The sequence below is a fragment of the Drosophila subpulchrella genome, unplaced genomic scaffold, assembly GCF_014743375.2.
Source record: "Drosophila subpulchrella strain 33 F10 #4 breed RU33 unplaced genomic scaffold, RU_Dsub_v1.1 Primary Assembly Seq18, whole genome shotgun sequence".
NCBI lineage: Eukaryota > Metazoa > Arthropoda > Insecta > Diptera > Drosophilidae > Drosophila > Drosophila subpulchrella.
This window is the reverse complement of record NW_023665515.1, coordinates 630,249-655,538: the sequence shown is the minus strand read 5'-3', so window position 1 is coordinate 655,538 and position 25,290 is coordinate 630,249.

Sequence of the window (25,290 nt, the reverse complement as noted above, 5' to 3'; positions counted from 1 at the left end):
CCGCAGAGCGCTGGCAGCTGGATCAGTCGATCACGAGGGGTCAAACCATCAAGATCAGTTAAAATGCCAAAGTGAACAGTCAGTCAAGCAAGTAATCTACGAGGGAGCCACAACAAGGCGAGTCGTCGGAAGCACCGCCGTGGGAAGCATACAAGGAGCAAGATCGCCACGTCGAGACGTTCGGGACTGGGACATCAGGAATCCCCGAATTGAGACACAAGTGGCTGAGGTCCGGAAGGCATCACACGGCTAAGTCAAGGCGTTTGCTTCCAACCTTGTCACGACCACACCCTGGCGAGTCGCTTGGCGGGTCTGCCAGAGTCAAGCAAAAGAGGCCTACGACGAAGAACAGTTAGCTCGGGGAGGAAAGTTGTCTAAGACCCAGCGTACCTTGCCCGACCAAGCAGGACCTTGCGTGACGGACGAGCGGTGGATCGATTTGCGGTTTCAAGAGGCGTTTGCCTGGAGAGCCCTGCGATTACCGGCGAAGTTCCCGAACAGCAACCGCCCAACTCCCCGAGTGCCAGAGCTACTGGTCAGGAGACAGCGCAGAGGACATCGGCAGTGACGCTAGCAGACATCTCCGGCAGCCACGTTACCATCGCCGCGCGGAGCTCATTGGGGAGCGCAGGAGCGTCGCAGACGTCAAGCATTAGGGTGAAGCCTGGTGGAACGTTCGTTTGCGCTAGGCGTAAAGCAAAGTGAACTGCTAGGCAGCTTCCTGGCGGTAGCCTTGGCTGCCACCGCGATCTGAGCAAGAACCTAGCGGGACCGTCCGGGACAGAGCAAGGGACAGGTATTGCCTCGAAAGGCGTTGGCCTGGAGAGCAAAGCTTGTTCACCCTAGTCTGAGAACGATGACGCTTCCCTAAGCCCACATGGCCGAACTCTCTGCGAGTCTACGGCGCGACAAGCGACCCCGAGGCAGCGCGTCGGCAAGCGAGCAGTGCGGCCACTTCGAGCGTCCCGAGACACAGGAGCCAGCGGACGTCGAGTCAACGCGTCGACAAGCCAGAAAGAGGAGCACCAGCAGCCGGCGGAACTAGAGCAAAGAGATACCGAAGCCAGCCCAGCCACACACCCGCTGTACTAATACCTTGAGAATAAATCCCACTGTTATCATTGGAATCCTTTGTTTTCTCACTGATCTACGGGGCAGTCACGTCATATAAATTTGGTGGGACGAACACACAATCTTCTGAGCTAGCCGCACGAATCTCGTAGCGAGCAGACAACAAAATCAGTTCGTTACAATACTAAAGAAGAATGACTTTCATCGTTCCACCATAAATGCGTTAATTAGCACCTAAAACAAACGAAATCAACAATCAATACGAGAAACAGAAAAATCATAAAGTTACAATATAGTTGTAACTTCTATAGCACAAAGTCCAGTACTTACCACAAAAAGACTGTTGAGCAATACCAAAACAAAACAAGAAAGGAAGATAACTTCGGCAAGCCGATGCTTGTATACCCTTGCAGTTAAATTTATTAAATTAAATTCAAAATTCTTAAAACTACAAAAAAATATTCTCAATTGTATAAGAAAATTTAAAAAAAAAAACACCAAAGCTATGATTTGTTTCATATTATTTTCCCACCAATTTTCCCATCGTTCCTATGGCAGCTATATGATATAGTCGTGCGATTTTGATAAAATTTAATTCAAAATTCAAAACTAATTAAATAATGTTATTTCCAAGCGTAGAAGGTTATATGTTAAAAAACACCACAGATATTACTTTTTGTAATTTTTTTCCGACTATTCCTATGGAAGCCTTAAGATATAGTTGTCCGATCCGGCTTCTTCCGACTTATATACTACCTGCAAAAGAAATAAGACTTTTGGGAAAGTTTCAGCCCCGATAGCTTTAAAACTGAGAGACTACTTTGAGTAGAAACGGACGGACAGACGGACAGACGGACATGGCTAGATCGACTCGTCTAGTGATGCTGATTTAGAATATACACACTTTATGGGGTCGGAAACGTCTCCTTCACTGCGTTGCAAACTTCTGACTGAAATCATGATACCTTCTGCAAGGGAATAACAAGAGATAACGCTGGTCGAGTTTTCCGACTATCAGATTCCCGTTACTCAGCTTTTAAATTGAAAATTGATAAAAGTTAAGTTAAAATGTTATGATGAGTGCTATAAAATTGGAACACGCTTTTCCGACTATCAGATACCCGTTAATCAGCTTTTAAATTGAAAATTGATAAAAGTGAAATTAAAATGTTATGATGACTGCTTTAAAATTGGAATACGCTTCGAATATACGCAAAAAATCGCATTAGGCACACGGGTTTCGCCATTCGAAAATTAGTCGTAGACTAATGGGAAAGCAGAAAGACTTACAGCGCTGTTACGTGCACAAATTTTAGGTTTGTTTACTGCCTCTAGAGCTTTGTAAGACTGGGTAAACGATATTCCGTCTCTTTCTTTTCGCTTATATGAATGCACTGCAGGTCAGAAGTGAGGAATACTGCAAAGAGCGAGAAGTCCCCTCCCGCGCCCCTACCACAGTTTTTCAGAAATGTAAAGTTTACATTAACCTAATTGGAATAAGATAATTCAAATTGATATTGAGTTTATTGGAGATATGGAGGGGAAGACAAAAAGGACAATTTGCCTTAATTGTTAATTAATCAATAGAACAAGTTAGCCGCGATAAGCGCGATAAGCTTAAAATGGTTGGTGGTATTTGAAAATTTGTTCTACAGCCCTGAAGAGGGACTACGGAGAAGCTTAAAATGTATTGGATGGAAGAAGGAAAGTGCATTTAAAAAAACGGCACTATAAGCACTCCCACCTGGAGCAGGCTACGAGATTCGTGCGGCTATCTCAGTAGATCGTGGGTTCGTACCACCAAATTGATATAACGTAACTGCCCAGTTGATCAGTGAGGAAGCACTGAATTCAAAGGATTTTAGTGAGCTTATTTTGGTTGGCTTATTACAGCGGGTGGGTGGCTCGGTTGGCCTCGATGTCACCACGCGTTGACTTCTATAGCTGCTGATGGTGCTCGTCCTTACTCGTCGACGAGTTGATTCGTTCGTTGAGAGTTTGACTCTCGCCTTGGACTCGCAAAGCGATTGGCCGTGAGGGTTTAGGGAAGAGTTACCGTTCTTAAACTAGGGTGAATAGGTGCCGCGCTTTCCAGGACTACGCCACAACCGCCTGGCCCTTTCTCTGACCCAGAAGATGGCGGCACTTCGCTTAAAAACCAGTGGGTATCATCAGAACTACGCCTCATGAAACCACAATCGGTCTACAGATCGCCCTTTCTGGCTAGTAGCGTGATCTCTGGCACTCCGTATTGGGAGTTCCCAGAGTTCCCGTTCCGGTAAAACCACTGGGCTTTCGAGGACTGCGCCTCTTGAGACCACAGAGCGAACGACCGCTCGTCCTTCCTGCCTGGTCGCGCCAGAAACTGCTCAATTCCAATTCGAAGATCCGGGCGCACGTCGGCGCAAGAATAGTGCAAACAACTGCTTTAAGACACTTGTTACGTACGCCCTCCCCATACAAAGATTAACAACTGTCTTAAGTTGAGGGTAGGGGCCCTAATGACTAACCACACTCCAATTGATAAGGGCAAAACAGCAAAAACAATTCGACAACTCATGGGTGTCGCGTGGCCAGAACACCGACCAGGATCGACCTGCTCGTAACCGTACTCCAGTAAGGTGGCAAAGTGCACTAGCCGGCCGTTGACTCCTAAAATAGGGGAAATAGAGAAACAGTATTCTTAGGTGGGAACACCTAGTTAATTCATCCAATATGGGGCTAGCGAAAGCTCTAGTCCGGTATAAAAGTCCCCAGCCAAATAGAGAAGTGAGACTGAAATTGTTCTGATCTCTCCCTGACAGTGGTTTAGGAGTACAACTCCCATCAACACAGACCACGACTGGAAGAAGGCTGGTGTCCAGAAGGATGTCTTGACCGTTTCCCTAGGATCAACTTCACTCAGGAGAAAGTCCTGATTACTGGTCCTGCGATCGACCACATTCTAGAGCAAGTCAACCTGCAAAAATCCTGAAGGACGAAAAGAACTAGTGAACCAGGTGTATGGCCTAAGGACCCCAAGGCGAAACTTCCAAAGTGGCCGACAGTGATTAACCACGTAGAGATCGTTGACCACAGGGATGATATTCAAGATGTCAACAAGACCCTGAAGCTCATAGCTGGACTACTACTGGTTATAGTGATCCTTAAGGTTGTTAGGATCTACAAGCGCTCTGTTCAGAGACGCCGCGACCAACATCGTGCCCTGGAGAAAATGGTGACCCACATCGGAGCCTAAGCAGAGCAGTTGCAGTGAAGTGAAACAACAAAAATTTTTGTGTTATGTTTTTGTAAACCGCCATCAAGTCTTGCACGTATATATATATATATAAACCAATTATAAAATCTTCCAAAGCCCAGGATCCGGAGCGTCGAGATCTCATCGCCCAGGATTAAAAGGAGGGTAACGTCGGAAGACGGTTCCTTTCTTATAAATACATATATATATATCCGTGCACCATGATTGCCTCAGAAGCTTTATCAAAAACTATAGACAATGATCCACAATTTAACGTTTGAATTCTATACTTGTTATCAAAAGCAACCCTACCAATAACAGTGAATGAATTGGAGTACTTATATATTGAGACCTTCCGTCTAGATTTTTCACCACTTGCCCACTGTAATAAGACCAAAAAGGCAATCATTATCTCTACCGCTCCAACGGTCATTGTCCTTTCCCGTCTAGATAAGAATTTATTTTTTCCTAGTTAAGACAAAGAATTTATCTGTTAGGAATTCATGTAATAATATCCATAAATAATAATTGTTTCATATATATAATCATTTAGATATACTTTTCTTTTTTATACCTTTTCTACATTTGTTATACCTAATAATTAAATGTTCATTTTTCAGCGGCGAGTATCAATCTTGTAATTGTATGTACAATTGCAAGAGCCCTCTGAGCGACGTTTGTAGTCGTGAATAGTCAGCATTTTGCTGATGTGTGCACCTTCACAGGTGGTAAAGTCGATACTCTCCGCTAATAAAATAATTGTCAATTAATTTAATCCCTATATGAATTAGCCAATATTATGTTACTCAACCCCGGCACACGCCGACATAAATATTATTCAATAAATTTATAATGTGAAAAAGAATTCGAAACCATGGTGTGCTAGAGCTTCATTAAGGGGGTGTGCCGACGCGAGAAGTGGAGTAGGGTAAGAACAATGACATAACTTTTGACGGACAACCTTCACAACAGGGGATCGTATTGCGCGGCCCGCGACGATCCATTGGCACACGAATGTGTGAAGGGGAGGGAATATGGCCAAAACACAGCCCGATCGTATTGCGATCAAGCGACAGCTAAGCTTGTGGGGCAGTGTGGACTGACGAACTTTATGACTAATATTATTTTCCAGGCACTTTTAATATTTATTCTCATTATGTTGGAGAGGAGAGAGGCTTACCAAGATCCCACGACCCGAATACGACGTAGCTTATGCCGGCAAATGGTGCCAGAATATCGGACGCCTCTCCCTCGGCCCAAGTCCCTGTCAGGACTCGGGCACTAATATGCCCACGTAACACACTTTCCCCCCGAACTCATCGTAGGACTCTGTTGCTAAAGTCTAACGGGCTTGCCAGGGTTTGGTCGTGACAAGAGTGGGTTAAAAGTCGCCCTGACTTAGCCGTGCGATGCCCCCAGGACCTCAGCTACCTGTGTCTCAATTTGGGGATTCCTGATTTCCCAATCCCGAACGACTCGACGTAGCGAACTTGCTCCTTGTAGACTTCCTCCGTCCCTGCTTCTGACGACTTGACTTGTTGTTCTCTTAACGCTGATTGACTGATTCTTTGACTTGGATAGACTGACTGATATTGATGGATTGACTTCTCGGGATCGCCTGATCGAACTTCCAGCGCTCTGCGGCCTTATATTCGGATTCCGGGAACCATTATTTCCCCTTAACACACGGCCCCCTAGTTCTTTCCACTCCAGATCCAAAGTCCGTGGTTTCCGATTGACACCTTTGTCCTCTGTGCTTTCGACTGGAGTCCTACGTCTTGGCGTCGTTCTGCCGATTCTCCTGTGGCATGTGGCACGCCGTTTAGCTGCTGAGTGCTAACATTGATCTTCTGGTCCAAGGATCACGGCAGAGTCAAAAGTTTGGTGCCGTTTCGTTATATTCTTTTGCACACGGAACCCTTGCTTTGCTCCCGAAGTGTCCCACTCACTCTCACTTCAAACTCGCGTTCCACAGACTCTCTTTTTCCAAATTCTCGTTTTCCAAACTTTAATTCTCCCCTTATTTGCGGGAAGCAAAAGTACTCGTTTCTCCTCTTTTCAATGATACCCGCGGTGCTTCGTTGACGCTCCCTCCACGCTTACAGATCCCTCCGTCCGCCACCGTGTCCCTTCAGCTAGGAATGTCCGTATGCTGTGGCTGACGTGTGCCATCGGGATCTCCGTCCGGATGTGCTGCTCTGCCCGGATCTCTTCCTGCTCCCGTCGTTGTTGTCGGTGCTGCAGCTCCGGTTGCTACTTTAGTTGATGTTCGGGTTTCTGCCGCTGTTGTTGTTCCGGTTGCCGCTGCTGTTGGTGTTCCGGTTGCTGGTGCCGTTGTTGTTCCGGATGCCGCCGCTGTTGTTGTTCTTGTTGCTGGTGATGGTGCTGTGGCACATATCGCAGTGTGGGTGGTCGGGCTGGAGTCCACGGTGGTGTGGGGGTTGATGCCTCAAGACCACTGCCTTCGCTCTCCTCGACCCCCCTCGTACAGAGGTGTGGGTGGCTTCTCCGACATCCACTGTGGAGGTGAAGGTGACCACATCTCCTCTTCCATCTTACTTGCCGGGTCGAGTTTCGGGCACGTATCTCTAGGTCCCATACACGCCGCTAATCCTTCTCTGCAGCCAACTGTAACCAGACTTGCCACCTCGCTGCCTACTTCTTCTCCTTCCTTCGCTGCTCCTCGCATCTTCTCCGGGCCTCCAGCACTGCCCGGGCTACCGTTTCGGCATGCCCTATGGTTTCGCCTCGGTCCTCGGATGAGCCTGTGACTTTCGGGTCGACTTCCGCAGAGCCAGTTGCGACAGGTGTCGGTGCTGACGACGGGCTCGGGCGCGGAAACTTCGTCTGCGGACTGTTTCAGGCTCCGCCGCGGAGATCGGGTAGGCCAGGTTTAATGACGCCTAGGCTGCGAAACCTTTCTCTTTGCTCGTTACCGCTATATCCATCCTAGGCGGCTGCTTGCTTTCTCACGGTACAGCTCTCTTTGCTCTGCTGCCTTCCCCCTTTCCAAGGGTATTGGCGTAATCATGGATGACTCTTGCTTGCCTAGTTGTTTGGATCACGTACACCCTTGACCATGTCCATGTGCCACATCCTTGCGAATGTCCTTTCCACCTGTCGTAATCACGGATGACTATGGCAAATTCTGTTGCCTTGCGGCCTGTCATAGCCATGAATGACTCTGGCTGTACTGAACTGTACGACGCAGAATCCTTTTGCCTCGTAGCTTCGATCACGTACATGTTTTTGTTTGCTTGCGTTTTGTGTTTTTTGTTGCTTAAGCTCGTCAACGTGGATAGTCTGCACGTTTTTTGTGTTTATGTGACGTATTTTGCAGATCACCGGAGAGTTGAAATCTACGACCCGTTATACCTCGGGGCCAGATTTGTTGAGAATCCTTCGTCAGCTTTTGATAGGTGGTGTTCCCTGACCCATACAACGTCGCCCAAACCTGGCGTCCATTGCTTTCTCCTTTGATTGTTGTGTTTGGCTTGGTCCTAGGACACCTTTTCCAGATTTCGCCAGACGATCTTAAAAATCTCCCTGAGTTTGTTGGCGTTTTCGTTCGGTACCTCCGTGACTTGTCGATAGGTTTTTCAATCATATGGTCGCAGTCGTGGTTCCCTGCCTTGGGTAAGAAACGACGGAGCATAACCAGTGGATTCCGATATGCTTATGTTCACTGCTGGCATAATCTACGGTCTCTTCTCGTCCCAGTTTCTCTGGTCCTGCCCTGCCAACTGCGCAATCATGGTCTTCACCGTCCTGTTTGCTTCGCTGAGTGCGGAAAACTTCTGTCTGATACCCATTTCGGTTAAGAAACTCTTGAAGATCCAGTTCGTACATTGTATTCCGTTATCCGTTATGAACACCTTCGGGGCCTTATACCTTGCGATTATGCGTTCCCTGAGCGGTTTTTTTTAACATATTTAGCTGTCGCGCTGCGCAGCGATACTAGTTCAGTCCACTTGGAAAATATGAATATTAGAACCAGCAGCATTTGATTGCCGTGCTTTGACCACGTTAGGAGTCTGACGACATACCGTTGCTCACTGTTTCTCTGGAACTTGGGTTAACACTTTACTTAAATCGCATGCATGTGTCGCATTTTCTCAAATGTGCTCATGCGTCTCAGTGCATACCTGGCCAGTAGTATTGGACTGCCAACCAACTGGGCTGTTGTCCTTCGGCTTCCTACGTGCCCCGCTGATGGTGTGTCCTGGTCTTCCTTTAGCACTGTTTTCCGAAGCGACTTTGGAACGCACCTCTTCCATGATGCGACGTCTTTGCTGCCCGCTCTATGTGTTATATTTCTATATAGGGTCTCGCATCCCATCACATAGTCCGGATACTTTTGCGGTTGGGTCCCCATCCTTTCGCACATGTCCTTGATCTAGCGGCAACCTTCTGGTGCCAGTGCCGCCGTTGTCTTCTATATGACTCTTAGCGTCTTTAGTAGTGGCTGTTTTGACAAGGCGTCCGCCACCACATTTAGCTAACCCTTTTTATCTACTTTAAAGTGGTAACCTTCCAGATACGATTTGAGCTTTCGGATCGTCTAGACAATTGCCAAACACTTTATCTCGCCAATTAGTATTCGTCTTGAGTAGGACGCCTCATTCAGTTTCCTGTGTTAGTATTGCTCCGATGCCAGTACAGGGTCTGCCAGAATTGCTCCGATGCCGGTACACGGTACACGAGTCTTGCCTTTACTTCCTCAAACGCCATCTGGTGCTCCGGTGTCCACTCCAGTAGAGTAGTAAGTCTAGACTATTTTAGCAAGTTCTAGCACAACCGGCGATACCAAGACGCTACTCCCAGGTATTGCCTTAGTTCTTTGACGGCCGAGGGTGGTTACAGTTCAGAGATGGATACTTTTTTCGGATCTGTGCCTGTTTCTTTGCTAATCACTAGATGTACCAAATACAGCAGTTCCTACTTTGAAAATTTGCATTCTTCTGCGAAGTTTTTACGGCTTTCCTCAGGTTTGTTTCCTTTAGATGCCAGAAATCTTCTCTCAGATTTTGTTATATTTTTCTTGCTTGCGTCCGATCACAATTATATCCCCCTGGTAGGGGAATGCGTGGGGTGACATTTAGGAGCCAATAACTTGGCCCAAAACCAGCTGAAAACTAGTAGAGCTAGTAGAACGGCATCACCCTCCACTACAATAGACCTTTCCTGGCACTGTGAAAGCCGTGTTTGGCATGCTGTTATCTTCCAGGGGGTCTGCCAGTATCCATCCTTTAAGTCCAAGCTGATGATGTACCGTGGTTCCCTTAGTTGGTCTAGGATGTAGCTTATGCTGGACATTGGGTAGGCATCCCTTACCGACTTTGCACTGCCTGATGTCGACGCACATTCTTCACTTGCCAATTTTATTTTTCACCATTACGATAGAGAAGTTGTATGTGCTTTACGACTGTTCTATAAGCCCTATCTGAGCTCTGTCTGATCTGAGGCTCTGTCATGTTAAATGTTCCCGTCATGGTGTTGAAGTTTTATAGCTTCTAGCTTGTCTGTGTAACGACTGCAACCGATAACTTCCCTTCGATCCTTCCGTTGTGTCGGTTTCTCGTCGGTATTACGATCTCGCGACAAATACACTTTTTGCACCCGTTACTCGTAGAGTAAAAGGTTATACAAGATTCGTCGGAAAGTATGTAACAGGCAGAAGGAAGCGCTTCCGACCCCATAAAGTACATATATTCTTGATCAGGATCACTAGCCGAGTCGATCTAGCCATGTGCGTTTGTCCGTATGAACGCTGAGATCTCGGAAACTATAAGAGATACCGGGATTAGGCATGCAGACCGCCCAAAACTGTGGCACCTACAGTTTTGGAACTAGAATAAAAATTGTAACTGAAATGTATTGTTCTTATCAATACCAATCGATTGACCCAAAAAAAAAGTTTGCCACGCCCACTCTAACGCCCAAAACGCTTAAATCTGTCTACCGCCTACTTTACCATATATTGAGATCAGGTGTAGGTGGCGCATTTCAGTCTCGCTTTGCTGCTTTCATATCTCCATTTCCCTTTTGTCCCTTTAGCTGAGTAACGGGTATCTGATAGTCGACTTCAGCGTTCTTCCTTGTTTTCGAATATATATGTACGACCTGCGAGGGTATACGCAGGTCGTTCCTATAGAAGCAATTTTTAAACAGAGCTTTCCCATTTTCAGATAAAAAAAACAGGACCGAACGCTATCGAGGGCCTTTACTATTAGATACTCGTTACGCAGCTAACCAACTTAAAACTGTTGACCAAATTTAAAATGAAATTCCATTGCATACCTTTGGGCGCAGCACCTAACGGGTAACGGTACAACTGGGTACTGAGAAATTAATAACTTTTTAAACGCATATTGTTTGATAAGCTAACAATCAGTTTTATTAGTGTCTGTCTTAAGAGTGGCAGTCTTAGTGATAGATGTACAAACAGGATTAATTTTGAGATCTAGAAAATTTGTAGTGTTTCTCGTATAGTATGGGGCGTATATTATATGTCTTAAAATTTTAGCTTAGCATGATTTAATTCCGAGATCTTAGCGTTCATGCAGACAGACGGATAGACGGATATGGCCAGAATGACTCGGCCAATGATCCTGATCAAGAATAAATATACTTTATGGGGTCGGAATAAATAAAATAATCACAGAAATATTAAGATAAGGTTACATTTTAATTGGTGTATAGGTTTACTTGATTACACAAAGAAAAAAAGATTTTGTAAAATGGCATTGTACAACAAAAGCTTTAGAGAAATTTTTAGAGATACATATTTCAAAACAAGGAAGAACGCTATAGTTGAGTTATCAGATACCAGTTACTCAGCTAAAGGGACCAAAGGCAGATGGAGACATGCAAGCAGCAAAGCGAGATTGAAATGCGCAACCTACCCGCGATCTCAATATATGGTTATATGGGCGGTAGACAGATTTAAGCGTTATGGGCGTTAGAGTGGGCGTGGCAAACTTTTTTTTTGGCTCAATCGATAGGTATTGACGAGATTAATATATTTCAGTTAAAATTCTTTTATACCATGAAAATTGTGGGCGCCACAGGCTTAGGCGGTTTGTGGTTAGAGTGCGCGGGGCAAACTTTATTTATGGCAGCACTCGATAGGTATTGACGGGACTAGAACATTTCAGTTAAAATTTTTTATTCAGCATTGCAATTGTGGGCGCCAATTTGCGTAACAAACTTGCGCTGCGTACACGGCTACGGAATCTAAATCTGAATTCCAATTTCTCTATTTTTGATATCCGCCTTCATATTTACGATTTATTTTAAGTTTCTGGGTCAATCGATAGGTACGATGAGAACAATACAATTCAGTTAAAATTTGTATTCTAGCATCAAAACTGAAGGAGCCATAGTTTTGGGCGGCTTGTGGGCGTTAGAGTGGGCACCCTGCTAAAACAAACTTGCGCTGCTCAAGAAGCTCAGGAGTCTGCATGCCAAGACCCAGTAGCCTAGCTTTTATAGACGGACAGACGGACAGACGGACAGACGTACATTGCTAGGAATCTACATGCCAAATCCAAACTTTCTAGCTTTTGTAGTTTTCGAGATCTGAGCGTTCATACGGACGGACAGACAGACGGACATGGCTAGATCGACTCAGCTAGTGATCCCATTATAAATGTATGTAAATACAAAGGTCTTAAAAAATAATGCAATATTTATATGAAGCCTTAAAACAATGCAAAATACTAATATATAATAACAAATAAGATAATAAAATCTTTGGACGGTTTGTGGGCGTTAGAGTGGGCGTGGCACCCGTGAAACAAACTTGCGCTGCGCAAGAAGCCCAGGAACCACATGCCAAATCCCAACTTTCTAGCTTTTGTAGTTTCTGAGATCTCAGCGTTCATACGGACGGACAAACAGATGGACAGACAAACATGGCTAGATCAACTCGGTTAGTGATCCTGATCAAGAATATATATACTTTATGGGGTCGGAAACGCTTTCTTCTACCTCTTACATACTTCCTGAATCTAGTATACCCTTATACTATACGATTAACGGGTATAAATGTAGAGAAAGGCTTCCATTGGCTTCCGTAAATATATTTAAAGATTAATAATAGTTTATTCTTTAATTTATACACTTCATTGATACAGTTTTTTATATTTAAGTTGACATATTAATTATTACTGAGACACACGCGACCTTCTTCTGCTGATGCTCAATCTTTACTACTTTTGCGCAATTTTCACGCTTTCTAACACTACTGAAAAATGTTACGGAACAGAACAACTGATCTGTTATTAATAGGGCTGCCAATCCTACATTCGGCTATTCTGACAATTCATTCGACCCGAATGAGGATGACCACAACTTCATATATTCAGCGACAGTGTTCGTTTTATTTGGACCTTCATCATCTCCTACTTTTTCAACAAGGTATCGACCATGTCTCAACTTACAAGTAACGGCGTAAGGCCCTAAGAACTTCTTTTTCAACTTCAATCCTGCACCAAACTGTGTTCTTTTAATAGCTACTAAATCTCTGAGCTTGTACTCACACTCTGGCTTCCTTGATTTGTTGAATGACTTGCGATTCTCGTCCTGAATCTTTGCGATGTTCTCTTTAGCTTCCACTCGAATCTTCTCCTTCTCTTTCTGTAACTCATTTAAGAAATCTTCCTCTAATAGCTTGACTAACTCCTTATCGTACTTGGTCTTCATATTGATCCCAGTTAGGATCTTGAATGGAGCTATCTTTGTGCTTCTAGGAGGAGAGGAATTTATAAACTGTTGAACCCTGCCTACATGCTTATACCAAGTTTTCGGGTCTTCCGCACAAAGTTTCGTCAATATAGTGATGACAATCCTGTTGATACGCTCCACTTAACCGTTGCCACGTGGCACTCCTGTGGCTACCAACAAATGCTGGATATTGTTAGCCTTGCAGTACTCCTGAAAAGCATTGGCTGTGAATGCCGTTCCACGATCCGTGATTATAAGACTTGGATTACCGAAAACATCAGACTGCCTCTCCATTCTATCCACTACCTCGTCAGCGCCAGTACTCTTAGTGGGGTAAAGCCACACAAATTTAGAGAAAGCGTCGACCACTACCAAAACATGATTGTATTGTTTCTTTGTCATATCCATGGGGCCAATGTGGTCAATATGATAGGTCTGTAACGGTTCGTCTGCCTTGTTTATCGGGTTTAAGAAACCCTCTTTTTTCCCATACTTAGCCTCGCCAACTATGCACTCTACACAGGACTTCACGATAGTTTGAGCCTTCCTCTCTAACTCTGGATTGTAATAATCGCGCTGAACCAAGTCAATTGTCTTTTTGATGCCAAAATGTCCTTGTCGGTGAGCTGTGTTGATTATTTCGTTCTCCATGGCTGATGGGATTACAATGAGTTCTTTTATAGGATTCTTGTGAAGAACTTCGTGCTTCAGGTAGAAGTCGTCGTAGGTATGTGTTTCCAGGACCTTACAAATGGCTTTTATCCATTCATCCTGACGTTGAGCCTGTTGAATTCGATGTCTGACTGACGCTTGGAGCAACAAGGTATGTACGCGGCTTAAGGCGTCGACATGTTTCATCTTGGTGCCTGGACGATGCTCGATTATGTACTCAAAGTCTTGTAAAAACATGGCCCATCGAGATACTTTCACTGGGACATCATTCTTTCGCATGGTTATAGCAAACGCATTGCAGTCGGTGACGATCTTAATCTTTCTTCCCAGCAAGTAGATTCTCCACTTCTTCAGAGCCTGTACTATAGCGAGTATCTCTAGCTCATAAAAAGGATATTTCTCCTCGGTATCTGTTGTCTTGCGGCTCATGTACTCAACTGGGTGAAATTCTTGATCAGCTGAATCCTTTTGAAGAAGGACTGCTCCATATCCGTACATGCTTGCATCACAATGGACTTCTGTAGCACTCTTTTGATCGAATAATTTCAGAACAGGCGAACTAGACAAGGATGCTAGCTCTTCCTCGCCCATCTTAAAGGAAGTGTTCTTTCTAAGCAAGTTCGACAAAGGTCTGGCAATGATAGCGAAGTCTTTCACAAACCTTCGGAAATAGAATGTTAGGCCAAGATACCGTTGAACTCCTTTTTTGTCTCGCGGGACTGGGAAGTTTTCGACTGCACAAGTCTTCTCTGCTGACGGTTGGATAGTTGCGTTTTCGACTATATAGCCAAGGAATTGGACCATCTTCTGTAAGACCTGACACTTTTCCCACTTTATACGCAGACCTGAACACATTGCGACATCTAAAACTTTCTTCAATTTCTCTAAACCTTCCTGTTCGTCCTTTGATAAAATAATCAAATCATCCTTGTACAGGACAAGGGTACCGTCTTCAATTAATGGCCTGAGCACTGTATCGCATAAACACTGCAGGAGAATTGGAAATTCCGAATGGTACGAAGCAGAATTCGTATTGACCACTTTGGGTGACGAACGCGGTGTATTTTCTTGGACGGGGACATGGAAAAATCCGTTTGACAAGTCCAGCGTTGTAAATACTTTCCCCTTATGAAGCTTATGTAAATCATCGTCGATCAAGGCCATAAGGAAGTTGTCGCGAATAATCTTCTGGTTCAATTTGCGGTAGTTGCAACAGAGTCTTTTAGTGCCATCTTTTTTAGCAACCAACACTATGGGTGAGGCGTATTCGGAAACACTTTGACGAATGATTCCTTCCTTAAGCCAATCCCTGATCGGCTTGTCGACTTTCTCAGTTTCCTCGTACGGTAAGCGCCTAGGTCTCTGATAGACTGGGACTTCATCGGTGAGGAGTATTTTCATTTCTATTGGGCTTGACTCTGGCTTTAATGGCTTGTAATTTTGAACTAACCCAACCACTGCTGATCTTATGTCGTTGCTCAAGTGAAGCAGATCTAAATCTGGCATGAAATTTTCTTCAATGAAGTTAGATGAAATTAACTGATGAAAAGTTTCTGTCAAGTCTGAAATGCCAGTGGAAGACGCATCTACAGTCAAATTTTGATTGTCACTATAATGAGTGAGGTTTATGTCATGGCTTGGATTAATTTCATCTCTACCTAAGATGAGATCAGACAAATGTCCAGGATCTACTGGATGAACTGCGTGGAAAACGACTCCGTTTGCTCCAATTGTTGCGGTTACTGTATTAAGGACATCGCTACCGATCACACCTTCATAAAGGGTATCCTTGTCGCGCACTACATGAAAGCACATATCAACGTCAGCGTCATCTAACTTAGTCGCAACTGTGAACGAACCTAGAGTGTATATCTTCTTGCCACCTATTCCAATTAGCTCTTTAATATCAGGTTTGAGAATGTCGGGGTGGATGCGAGTGTAAGCCGTCTCGCAAATGGTACAAGTGTCGCTGCCAGAATCGAATAACGCCGTAATCTGGTCGCTACCAATGTTTATGTTTTTAAACGCTCTGTTGAAAGTTAACTGTGACAGCTGCTGAATGTTTGACTTTTCATTTTTCACTTCCTTACGAGCTTCCTTGGTACCGCATTGATTTGCCTTGTGACCAAACTGATTGCATTTGAAACATTTTATACCTACTTCCTTACAATCCTTTGCAATATGATTGCTGCCACCACACTTAAAGCAACGTCTGCCATCTTGGTTAGTTTTAACTAAAGAACTGTCAAAGTTCGGCTTTGGTTTAAGCCCCTGACTCGCGCTAATCTTCTCGTAAACCTTAAGTTTCTCACGAAAGTCCTTAAGATTGGACGCCTGGTACAAACAACTTTTATTTTGCTTCGAGTCTGGTATACCCTCCACTATGTATTCTATAATACTTTCTTCGTCCAACTTCGACTTATTTGCCAATGCGGTCATACTGTAGAAGTATTCTATCAGACTCTCTTTCTGGGTTTTCTTCCTGTTTTCGAGCATCTTGTGCACCTGTTTTGCTGTAAGCTTTTCTCCAAATTAATTTTTTAAAGCTTCTTTTAGTGCTTCCCAATCATTTATTCCTGGTTGGCTGCCCAAGAATAATTTTGCAGCTCCCTTTACCAACTGTCTGCCGTAAATGCATTTTTGAAGATCAGTCCACCCAAATGTAATAGAATTAAGCTCGAAATCTGCAAGCCACTCATCAATATCCGGAGAACCATTTCCAGTGAATACAGAAAGCGAATCTTCAATATCTCTCAGAGTGAAAGTCATGGCTAAGGGTTGAGAATCAGAAGAATCTGACTCCACGACGTTAGTTTCCTCGTACAGTGACTCCTCTGAACCTTCTGTATTTTCCTGCTGGTCGATATTTTCTCCCTCAAAATAGGAGATGAGTCTTTCCTGTAATTCTGCTTTGAGGCCTGAAACTGGTAATCTTAATTCTTTTAACTTTAAGCTCTGCAACAGAAAATCGTGTGATCTCTTCAACATTCATATTTTCTAAACTTACATCACTTATTTTATTTCTTAAGCCAATCAAGTATGAACTGCTTACTTTTCTAAAAAATTAATAAATAAGAACAATTTAAATGGGAATAAAATATTGTTAACGTTGCATAAAATTGTTTTGTTTAACTTCAAATTCGGTATTTCAATTCAATATAATGTATGCATGTATGGATTTATACTTGCGAATCGCCTGTTGTATCTAGTCTTTTGTTACTCATCTCTGATATTTGCCACTGCTTTTCAATTTCGTCTGCAACCGTTGTCTGCTCTGATGACTGCTTTTCGAACTGCTTTTCAACTCCAACTTCAATCGCGCCTTCAATATCCCCTTCAACCACGCCTTCAATATCGCCTTCAACCGCTTTCAACTTCAGTGGCGTCACTTTGCCGCCTCGTATCAATCACCTCATCTGGATCTCTGCTCCGTCGTGATCTCCTCCAGCTTTTGCGTTTCCAAGTTTTCCTCCTGGTCAAGTTGTCGCTTTAGCCATTATTGTCGCTCTCTGCGACAACGGATTGTATAAACGCCTTTCGACGTCTTCCGTTAGGAATTTACTTGTCGCCACATAACCAATTTTGCACTCAGATCGGCAAACTGCGCAATAAATGTTGTAGTTTTGTGGTTTCAGAATTTCATAATACTTCGCAAAACTTGGTGGAATTGCGCAACATGAAAATTTTCAGCTCTTCTGGATGGTTTTTATACCCGTTACTCGTAGAGTAAAAGGGTATACTAGATTCGTCGGAAAGTATGTAACAGGCAGAAGGAAGCGTTTCCGACCCCATAAAGTATATATATTCTTGATCAGGATCACCAGCCGAGTCGATCTAGCCATGTCCGTCTGTCCGTCTGTCTGTCCGGATGAACGCTGAGATCTTGGAAACTATAAGAGCTAGGCTATTGAGATTTGGCGTGCAGATTCCTGAGCTTCTTACGCAGCGCAAGTTTGTTTCAGAAGAGTGCCACGCCCACTTTTACGCCCACAAACCGCCAAAAACTGTGGCTCCTACAGTTTTGATGCTAGAATAAAAATTTAAACTGAAATGTATTGTTCTCATCAATACCTATCGATTGACCTAAAAAAAAGTTTGCCACTCCCACTTTATCGCCCACGAACCGTCCCCAAACTTCAAAAAATCGTAAATATGAACGTGGATATCTCGGAAACTATCAAAGATAGAGTATTGGGATTTCTTATTTAGATTCCGTAAACTATATTAAATTTCTGTATTCGGCACGTTACAACAGAAAATTTACGTGTAGGTAAATAAATATTTACTATATTAAATTTATGATTTCGGTCCGCAAAGTAAATATTTATTTACATACACATAAATTTTCTGTTGTAACGTGCCGAATACATAAATTTAGTATAGTTTATTTATTTTATCGAATGTAATATCATTTTTCGTCACAATTGTTGATATCAGAAATTTTTGTAAAAGGCGCGTTCGCCACTACTTTTACCTCGTTAAGAGGTGTTTTTGTTTGATATCAGAAGTTTTTTTGCTCAAGAGTTTAAGTACCCCAATATCATGACTAGGAGTCGTCCACATATGGCTATTGAAAAACCAAACACACAGATTCGACCCCTAATCTTAGCTGAACGCCACCATAAATTAGGCACAACAAATTTTTATCGCTTCAATTACCTATTTTAATAGCACATGTTTGGAATCTCAAGGGCTGTATAGTTTCAAACTCCTAGAGAAATCTGTCGTTTCTTACATTTCCCGCCGAACTAGCGGGTTTTCCCAAAGTGGTAGATCAAATAGATCAACTTTCCTATTTCGATTAGCTTCATGCAAGTAAAGGAACCTAAAACCATAACAGATTTTACGTTTGAAAAAATTGAAAAGGAATATATTTCATCAAATTGGTTTTTTTCTTGTTAATTCCAATAAGTATGGAATATTTCGTATACGGAGCTGAAACGAGTTTCACTTTTTATCGCTTAATATCTTCCAAACGGTAATTTTCAAGGCAAAAAGTGTTATATATCAAAAGTTTAGGAATCTCAAGGGCTATATGATTTGAAATTTAAAAGGAAATCGTTCGACTCAATTTTGAGAAAATAGTCAAGAAGTGGTTTTAAAAAATAACTTTTTGTCATAACTCTAATTCTATTATAGTCAGACAATTTTACTATATGAAGATATTTAGCAAATAAAATTGTCTTTTCAGAGATATATAGCACGTTTCTGAAGCATTAGTTGTTTAGATACTATAAGCATTTTAAATCTGGCTTTTTTTTTATTTTCCGCTAAACTAGCGGGTTTTTCTAAAAGTCGTAGAACAAACGTTTTCTACTTCAAGCTACTTTATACACCCAAACCCACGAACAAAGGGACAAAAATTCTCATTTTGGAAAGAAGAAGAAAATCTTGTTTTTATACCCGTTACTCGTAGAGTAAAAGGGTATACTAGATTCGTCGGAAAGTATGTAACAGGCAGAAGGAAGCGTTTCCGACCCCATAAAGTATATATATTCTTGATCAGGATCACCAGCCGAGTCGATCTAGCCATGTCCGTCTGTCCGTCTGAAGAGAAAGAGTATTGGGATTTCTTATTTAGATTCCGTAGCCTTGTACGCAGCGCAAGTTTGTTATGCGAATATGCCACGCCCACTCTAACGCCCACAAACCGCCCAAGCCTGTGGCACCCACAATTTTTTGCTAGATAAAAAATTTTAACTGAAATGTATTGGTCTCGTCAATACCTGTCAATTGATCCAAAAAAAATGTTGCCACGCCGGTAGGTGGCGCATTTCAATCTCGCTTTGCTGCTTGCATATCTCCATTTCCCTTTGGTCCATTTAGCTGTGTAACGGGTATCTGATAGTCGAGGTACTCGACTATAGCGTTCGCCCTTGTTTAGTCTCTCTTTCTCGTAATCACTTCAAATTTATAACTTTCTAGTTTCTCCGTTTCGTTTTGTTCATTAAACTGCGATCGATGGATTCTTAGCACAATAACTTGATGGTTGTTTGGCCGCGTATCACATTTAATTTTTCGTTTGTCGATTGTTCTCGGTCGAGCCCCCAAAATTGTAGAGAAAGGCTTCCATTGGCTTCCGTAAATATATTTAAAGATTATTAATAGTTTATTCTTTGATTTATAGTATACACTTCATTGATACAGTTTTTATACCCGTTACTCGTAGAGTAAAAGAGTATACTAGATTCGTCGGAAAGTATGTAACAGGCAGAAGGAAGCGTTTCCGACCCCATAAAGTATATATATTCTTGATCAGGATCACTAGCCGAGTTGATCTAGCCATGTCCGTCTGTCCGTCTGTCCGTCTGTCCGTCTGTCTGTCCGGATGAACGCTGAGATCTCGGAAACTATGAGAGCTAGGCTATTAAGATTTGGCGTGCAGATTCCTGAGCTTCTTACGCAGCGCAAGTTTGTTTCAGTAGAGTGCCACGCCCACTCTAACGCCCACAAACCGCCCAAAACTGTGGCTCCTACAGTTTTGATGCTAAAATAAAAATTTTAACTGAAATGTATTGTTCTTATCAATACCTATCGATTGACCAAAAAAAAGTTTGCCACGCCCACTTTAACGCCCACAAACCGCCCACTAACTTCAAAAAATCGTAAGTATGAACGCGGATATCTCGCAAAATATCGAAGATAGAGAAATGAGATTTCAGATTTAGATTCCGTAGGCTTGAGCGCAGCGCATGTTTGTTACGCGAATATGCCACGCCCACTCTAACGCCCACAAACCGCTCAAGCCTGTGGCGCCCACAATTTTCATGCTAGATAAAAAATTTTGACTGAAATGCATTGGTCTCATCAATACCTATCGATTGATCCAAAAAAAAAAATTTCCACGCCCACTCTAACCCACATCGCTTAAATCTGTCTACCGCCGGTAGGTGGCGCATTTCAATCTCGCTTTGCTGCTTGCATATCTCCATTTTCCTTTGGTCCCTTGAGCTGAGTAACGGGTATCTGATAGTCGAGGTACTCGACTATAGCGTTCTTCCTTGTTTATACTTAAGTTGACATATTAATTATTACTGAGACACACGCGACCTTCTTCTGCTGATGCTCAATCTCTACTACTTTTGCGCAATTTTCACGCTTTCTAACACTACTGAAAAATGTTACGGAACAGAACAACTGATCTGTTATTAATAGGGCTGCCAATCCTACATAAATATTTCAGTTCTTAATAATTATTCCTTAATTCACATTACCTAAATACTTTTAAATAATTACATACGTTTAAGTAATGTGAATTAAGGAAAATATATTATGAACTGAAATATTTTTATCCGTTAATCGTAGAATATAAGGGTGTACTAGATTCGTCAGAAAGTATGTAAGAGGTAGAAGAAAGCGTTTCCGACACTGGCCGAGTCGATCTAGCCATGTTCGTCTGTCCGTATGAACGCTGAGAACTCGGAAACTATAAAAGCTACAATACTGGAATTAGGCATGCAGATTCCTGAGATTCCTGCGCAGCGCAAGTTTGTTTCAGCAGAGTGCCACGCCCACCCTAACGCCCACAAACCGCCCAAAGCTGTGGCTCCTACAGTTTTGATGTTAGAATACAAATTTTAACTGAAATGAATTTTTCTCATCAATACCTATCGATTGACCTACGGGTATCCGATAGTCGAGGTACTCGACTATAGCGTTCTTCCTTGTTTTAAATTTCTTTTCCGATTACTCCTATGGGAGCTATTAGATATAGTTGTCCGATCCGGCTGGTTCCGACCCTATGCAAGGGTATAACAAGAAAGAACGCTATAGTCGAGTACCTCATCTATCAGATTATAGTTTCCGAGATCTCAGCGTTCATCCGGACGGACAGATAGACGGACAGACGAGCATGGCTGGATCGACTCGGTTAGTGATCCTGATTAAGAATATATATACTTCATGGGGTCGGAAACGCTTCCTTCTGCCTGTTACATACTTTTCGTCGAATGTAGTATACCCTTCTTCGGGTATAGGGTATAATTACGGAGAATCGACTATCAGAATAGACTATCTGTTACTTGTGTAAAAGCTAAACATTTTCAAATTAAAAATGCTAATTCTCTCTGTGTATGTAACTGGTTCGGAAACGTCTGAAAAAAAGCCAGGTTATAAAAACGTCATTATACCCTCCACTCCGTTATGCATTTCCATTTAGGCTTGCCGAAACAAGCTTTTATTATTGTCAAAGTGTTATGTTAAGATATGTGTAGAAATCTAAGGCAATCCTACCCTTAGTTTTCCTGTGAATCAGGCGTTGAGAAGATTGACACCACCGTAGGTCTGACGCCATTCCGCTGTTTAACCTATCCGTGCGGGTAAAGAATCTGAAGTGATTTGTAAACATATTAAAGGCAAGCACGTGTCATCCTTGTTAAGCCTCGACTGCTCCTCTGTGTTGAATAAGGCCTTTGCGGCGAGACGATGCAAATACGCCTACACGAGAGTCCGTCTATAAGCTGCATTGTAACGTAGGCAGCAGTTAAGGGGGGAATGTCATTGCCTGGAAGTGTGCTTAACCTGGCCCGCTGTCGGACCTGATCATTCACATTTTACGCTCATAAGCGCATTGTAATAATAATTTTCACAATCAGAAAACCGTTGTCGTATGGAAGTCGAGTGGCGGTGAATAAAATGCTTGTAGCCCTCGGATAAATAACAAGATACAAGAAACCAAAAGAACAATTCCTGGACACGACACTGGTGCTCGGGTAAACACTGTCAATGGTTTAAATGCATTAATTAACCACAAATTGTGTAGTCTCCTTTATACAAATGAAGTCTTTGCCAAGGGTTAGGTGGGCTACAGCTGGAAAAAAAGCCATTCAAATTATATGAAAGATCCTACCATACTTAATTTCATATACTTTTTATCCCTCGTAGAGTGAAAAGGTATATTATATTCGTTAAAAAGAATGTAACAGGTAAAAGAAAAAGCTTCCGACCCAATTATGTATGGGAGTGTAGGGTATAGTGACAAACGATACATTTTTTGAAAGTGTCTTTTCGAAAAATAAATATTTTTAAAACGTTTTCAAACTCTATCGCGTCTAGCACCCACATGTTTGAATATTTTCGAAAAATTTAAATGATATTTTGTTTTAAATATCAATGCCCAACTTCATGCCAACAATCGTCCAATTCGAGCCCTTCTGCCTTAAGATTATGATGAGAACACTTTGAAACCACTTTGACATTATTTATAACAAAGAAATGGCAAAAGAAAAAAATGAGAAAAAAACGTGGAACGCTACAGTCGACTATCAGATACCCGTTACTCAGCTAAAAGGGGCAAACGGGAGACGGAGATCTGCAAGCAGCAAAGCGAGATTGAAATGCGCCCCCCGCGATTTAATATATGGAAATGTGGGCGGCAGACAGATTTAAGCGTAATAGGCGTTTGTTGGCGTTAGAGCGGGCGTGGCACAGTTTTGTTAGGTCAATCGATAGGTATTGACGAGACATATACATATCTGTAAAACAATTTTATCTAGCATAAAACTGTGTGAGCCACTGTTTTGGGCGGTTTGTGGGCTTAAGAGTGGGCGTGCCAATCTTTTTTTGGGTAAATTATTATTATTTTCTAGCATGGAAATTGTGGGCGCTACAGTTATGGGCGGCTTGTGGGCTTTAAAGTGGGCGTGGCTACAAGGCTACGGAATATAAATCTGAAATCCCAATTCTCTATCCTTGATAGTTTCCAAAATATATCCGCGTTCATATATACGAATTTTTTAACTTTGTGAGCGGTTGTGGGCGTTAAAGTTGGCGTGCCAAACTTTTTTTTGGGTCAATCAATAGGTATTGATCAGTAAACATTTTGTATCTAGTATTAAAACTGTGGGCGCCACAGTTTTTGGCTTTTTTTTGGCGTTAGAGCGGGTGTCGCACCCTGCTCACGAATCTAGATCCCAAGTCGCAAACTTCTAGCTTTTATAGTTTCGAGATCACAGCGTTCATACAGACAGATAGAGAGACCGAAAACAGCTCTTCTAGTATTCCTGATTCTAGTATTCCTGATACTTTATGGGGTCGGAAACGCTTCCTTCTGCCTGTTACATACTTTCCGACGAATCTAGTATACCCTTTTACTCCACAAGTAACGGGTATAAATATCAAAATTTTTTTGATAGTTCCTATGGGAGCCATAAAATATAGATGTCCGATATTTCTAAAAATTTTTTTGAATTTCTGAAATATGAAAAGAAAGAAATTCCAAAGATTATAAGTAAATACGTGAAGAAACACTAAAGTTAATATTTTGTTTACATTTTAAGAACAAGGAAGAACGCTAAATTTGATTACCTCGACTAATAGATACCCGTTATTCAGCTAAAGGGACCAAAGGGAGATGGAGATATGCAAGCAGCAAAGCGAGATTGTAATGCGCCACCTACCCTCTATCTCAATATATATATATCAATTATATGGGCAGCAATCAGACTTAAGCGATAAGAGCGTTAGAGTGGGCGTGGCAAACATTTTTTGGGTCAATTGATAGGTATTTACGAGACTTATAATGCATTACAGTTAAAATTATTTTTTAGCATGATAATTGTGGGCGCCACAGATTTGGGCGATTTGTGGGCTTTAGAGTGGACGTGGAAAACTTTTTTTTGGGGCAATCGATAGGCATTGAAAAGACTAATATATTTCAGTTAAAATTTGTATTCTATCATGAAAATTGTGGGTGCCACAGGTTTGGGCGGTTTGTGAGCGTTAGAGTGGGAGTGGCAAACTTATTTTTAGGTCAATCGATAGGTATTGAAGACGATTACTAGCCGAGTCGATTAAGCCATGGCCGTCTATCGGCCTGTCCGAGTGCACGCTGAGCTCTGGGAAACTATTAGAGCTAGAATTTGAGAATTAGACATGCAGATTCTTGGGTTTCCTGGGCATGTTTGTTTCAGCACGGTGCCAAGCCCACTCCAACACTAAAACCCGTCCCGCAGGAAGCGTTTCCGACCCCATAAAGTATATATATTCTTGATCAGGATCACTAGCTGAGTCGATCTAGCCATGTTCGTCTGTCCGTATGAACGCTGAGAACTCGGAAACTATAAAGGCTACAATACTGGAATTAGGCAAGCAGATTCTTGAGATTCCTGCGCAGCGCAAGTTTGCTTCAGCAGAGTGCCACGCCCACCCTAACGCCCACAAACCGCCCAAAACTGTGGCTCCTACAGTTTTGATGCTAGAGAAAAAATTTTGGCTGAAATGTATTGGTCTCATCAATACCTATTCATTGATCCAAAAAAAAGTTTGCCACGCCCACTTTAACGCCCACAAGCTGCCCACAAACTTCAAAAATTCGTAAATATGAACGTGGATATCTCGGAAACTATCACAGATAGAGAATTGGGATCTCAGATTTAGATTTCGTAGCCTTGTACGCAGCGCAAATTTGTTATGCGCCCACGAATCACCCAGACCTGTGGCGCCCACAGTTTTCATGCTAGTTAAAAAGTTTTAGCTGAAATGTATTGGTCCCGTCAATACCTATCGATTGATCCAAAAAAAATTTGCGACGCCCACTCTAACGCCCATAACGCTTAAATCTGTCTACTTCCGGTAGGTGGCGC